The sequence below is a fragment of the Urocitellus parryii genome, chromosome 8, assembly GCF_045843805.1.
Source record: "Urocitellus parryii isolate mUroPar1 chromosome 8, mUroPar1.hap1, whole genome shotgun sequence".
NCBI lineage: Eukaryota > Metazoa > Chordata > Mammalia > Rodentia > Sciuridae > Urocitellus > Urocitellus parryii.
The window spans coordinates 123,715,396-123,719,620 of record NC_135538.1 but is presented as its reverse complement, the minus strand read 5'-3'; the positions used below and the strand labels follow the sequence as shown (position 1 = coordinate 123,719,620).

General features: G+C 35.6%; 1 pseudogene; it reads left to right on the top strand.

Moving 5' to 3' along the window:
* Window positions 1-355: 355 nt before the first annotated feature.
* LOC144256556 (olfactory receptor 2G3-like) lies at window positions 356-1,414 on the top strand (annotated as a pseudogene).
* Window positions 1,415-4,225: the final 2,811 nt, after the last annotated feature.

Genomic DNA, 4,225 nt, shown 5'->3' with positions numbered 1-4,225 from the left:
TCTTTATAAGCTATTATGAATTTAATGTATTTTTTCCTTTGGCATTTTCTTTCTCTGTATTTTTTTTCTTTCTGTAGAAGATTTTATCTCAGCTTCTAATAGTTCTCTCTCAAGGAAAGACTTTGTTTGCAGACTAAGCTCCAGGTGCCTCTCCGTAGAGAGTATTTACCAACATCTTCTGCAACATTTGAAGGACACTGCACCAAAATTTAGTCTGTGAGTCACTGTAATTTGTCTGAGTGAGGATTTCATAGAGTTATTTTATAAAGTTTGATGTTGTCACTAGTGACCAACACATTATACTCTCTTTTTAATTCTTGTAATGTTTTCCTTCTGTCTGAACAAGGTAATGGGCATGACCAATAGCAGTGCCAAAGAAGACTTCGTTCTTTTGGGCTTCTCAGAGCAGCCCCAGCTGGAAAAGATACTCTTTGTGGCTGTTTTGATATCCTACCTTCTTACCTTGGTGGAAAATACACTAATTTTTCTTGTCTCTTGTCATGACCCCTCGCCAGTAAGGGAAACACAACACAGGATTCTTCTTTCAGCAGTTTACTCAGGACCTTTGAATCATGATGAGAAAACAGGAACAAGAGCACAAGAGAGCGAGCGGTCGGTCTGCCCTAGCTTAAGTACCCAGCCTCGCCAATGAACTAGCACCACGTGGAGGAGTCTAGTAGGTACAGCGCAGCGGAAGCAGGCCAGAGCCCAGCCCACAGCCTTACAAGGAGTTGTTTACTTCTAACAACTCTAACCGCTAAGTCATCAGAAACAGGAAGCCAGCACCATTTTCAGGGTGCGGTCGCTGGCTCCCAACAGTCTCTTCCATAGACCCTAAACTCAAAATACCCATGTACTTTTTCCTTACTCACCTCTCCCTAGTGGACATCTGTTTTACCAAAAGTATTGTCCCTCAGCTGCTGTGGAACCTCAAAGGACCAGCCAAGACCATCATATCCCTGGGTTGTGGCATCCAGCTCTATGTCTCCCTGGCATTGGGATCCACTGAATGTGTTCTCCTGGCTGTGATGGCTTTTGAGCACTATGCTGCAGTGTGCAGACCTCTCCACTATACAGCTGTAATGAACCCACGCTGTGCCAGGTTCTGGCAGGGGTCACCTGGCTGACTGGTGCAGGAAATGCTCTCATCCAGGGCACTGTCACCCTCTGGCTACCTCCCTGAGGACACCAGCAGCTCCATCATTTCCTCTGTGAAGTCCCCTCCATGATTCAGCTTGCATGTGTGGACATCCATGCCAATGAGATCCAACTCTTCGTTGCTTCATTGGTCTTGCTCCTTTTGCCCTTGGCACTGATATTGATGTCCTATGGACACATAGCCAAGACAATTATAAGGATCAAGTCTGTCCAGGCCTGGCACAAAGCTCTGGGGACATGTGGATTCCACTTGTAATGCTTTTATGGGAGCATCACAGCCAATCTTTTCACAGGCTTCTTTTGGGCCCTTTGAAAGGCATTCTTTTCCCACACTCTTTGATGTCCATTTTCCTAAAAATTTCCATTTCTTACCCTCTCTTTCTTCATTTCTTCTTTTGTCATCCCGTTCTTTCCTTCTTATTCTACCTTTTGTTTCTTCTTTATATTAAATTTGGTTATCATTGTTTTTTAGTACTGGAACCCAGGACCTTGTTCATGCCAGGTAAACACTATTACCATTGAGCTACAGCCCTTTGTATTTTATTTTGAGAAAGGGTCTGTCTAAGTTGCCCAGGTGGGCCTTGAACTTGTGACCCTTCTGCATCCACCTCTCAAGTAACTTTGAGTATAGATGTGCAGCTCTGTGCCCAGTTTTTCTTACCATTTGTATGATGTGCTTTGTAACTGTTTTTCCTCATGTCTCTATGTTATAGCTCTTTCCATTAATATTCTAACAATTCCTGAAAGAAACTTTCTCAAAAACAAAAAAACCTCTTCTCTTTTGTCATATTACCTTAAAACTTAAAGATATTGTTACCAAACGTTGTGAAAATATTTGAGAATATGAACTTTGAATTCCACAACTTCCTATATGAGCTTATGGAATTTTATTGAACTTTTTTGTATCCAAGTTTATATATGATTTTAAAAGTAATCAGCTTTGTATACAAGACCTTACTGTAACAAACAAGAAAGATGATATCTGAAGCAGCTAAATTTGATATAAATTTCTGCTCTTAAAGAGTTGATCTTAGAGTATGGCTAAACATCTATATATGCAATATTAAAAATTTTCATTTGGCTACTATGTCTTGATTTGATTGCAGTTTTGTTCCTATTTATAATTTATTCAATTCATTGGTCTGTTTTTTTCCATACCAAAAAAAATAATGCAAAGTTCATCTTTTAACATTTGACATCATCTGCCTACTCCCCTTTGCACAGCTCCTCTGCCCCCCTTGATGATTGTGGTATCTGATCTTGACTAAATAGGCTGAAGTCACATGGTTTGCTCCAAAAATCACTATTGATACTACTGAAAAAACAAACCAGTAACAAGACAGTATCAAGAGGTTGGCTTACTCCCCTCGATTCTAACTACATTTTGATAATAAGCCTTTATTGATCTTAAAAATCTGTCAGACAAGTCATATATTGGGTTATTTTTATATACATATATATACAATATTTCAAATTGAAAGCAACATCTCAGTAGATTCGAACTTTCATGCTGTTGTCTAAAACATTAAAACTTTGTAAGTACAAAAATGAAATGGATAGATGTTTAAGATGCATAAATATGGAAACCCATTGGTGTTGTGCTTTTCTTGTATATCAGTAATTAAGTCACTCTCGTGTACAGAATGAAAATTCTCATTTGGGGTTTTGTTTCAAGAAAATGTATTGTCAGGTCTTTGAGAAAAAGTTTTATTGTCTCCCATTAATTGGTTGCAAACTAATCTCCATATATAGATTTTAACTCCAAATTATACCTTATAATTAAACTACTTAAAAAAGTAATGAGCTTCAGTATTAATTAAAAGATTTTAAGTGTAACATAAATGCAGTAATTGATAATAAATGATCATTCAATAACAATTAGTATGTTTTCAAAATTCTACTTTCCTGATCATAATATTCCCTGTATGAGGAGTCTAATTTAGGCTTTTTTTTTAAATTTGATCCCATAAAAATTGTTATCTAGTCTAAAATTATTTATCTGTTTGTGTTTACACCTGCATAGAAAAATAATATCTTGAAAATCTAATAGAAAATAAGTTAATTCTTACTTTTTCTTTGTAATATGGAAAAAAAATATGATTCATTTCCTTCACTCACTTATGAAATGCATGGTACATTTTTGAATAGTGATAGTAAAGTTAAAAGTGTTATTTTTAAAAGAATAGTTACTGTAAATGTAGTAGGAAAAAACTGGGTTTGAACCAGGAGAGACCAGAGTCTCAGTTATCGTGTTTCTAACATTAGGAAAACCTCAAAGTTTGTGGCATTTCAGAGGTTAGAAGACATGTAGTAAGAACTCAGTATATGTCATTTATCCATTAATAAACCATTGATGTCAGATCAGGTAGCCTTGATGGCAAATATACATAAGTTTTTCAGGTCTAAATTATTCGAGCAGTCACTAGTTGCTATTAATTTTCTACCAAGTTCACTTGCAATAATCGAATGAATTCTGCTTTTCACATGTAAAATATATTTGTTTTTTGCTTATGCAAATGTGTCTCTTTTTTTAATAGACAGGCAAAAAATAGTGTATTGCAATATAATGATTTTGACTCAGTTTGAGCTAATATTTGTTACACAATTATAACATGTTTTTTTTTGCTTTGATTTCTGTGATTTTCCACTTCCATATATGAACAGAAATTTATTTTTCATATTACCTTAAAACTTAAAGATATTGTTACAAAACATTGTGTAGCACACTTCATGTTTAATTATACATCTAATTGACTTCCCAATCTACAAGGTGGGTTTACCTACTATACGTATTCCAGGTAGGCCCTGACTGGCAATGTTCTCCTGAAAAGCTATACTAGCAAGGTCCAAGTCTCATCTAAATGATTATCAATATTTTAATTTTTATTATATTTAGTTTTTATACCTTTGAGTGTATCTTTCTATTATCCTCAGTTATCCTTTTGGTTTCATAAAATTTCTCACATGAAATGAATCAAAAATAAGTTTACATGAAAGAAAGTGAACTAGTGATTACTGACCTTTAAGAATTATCTAAAAGTCATGTGAGCAAAGACCTGATAGATCA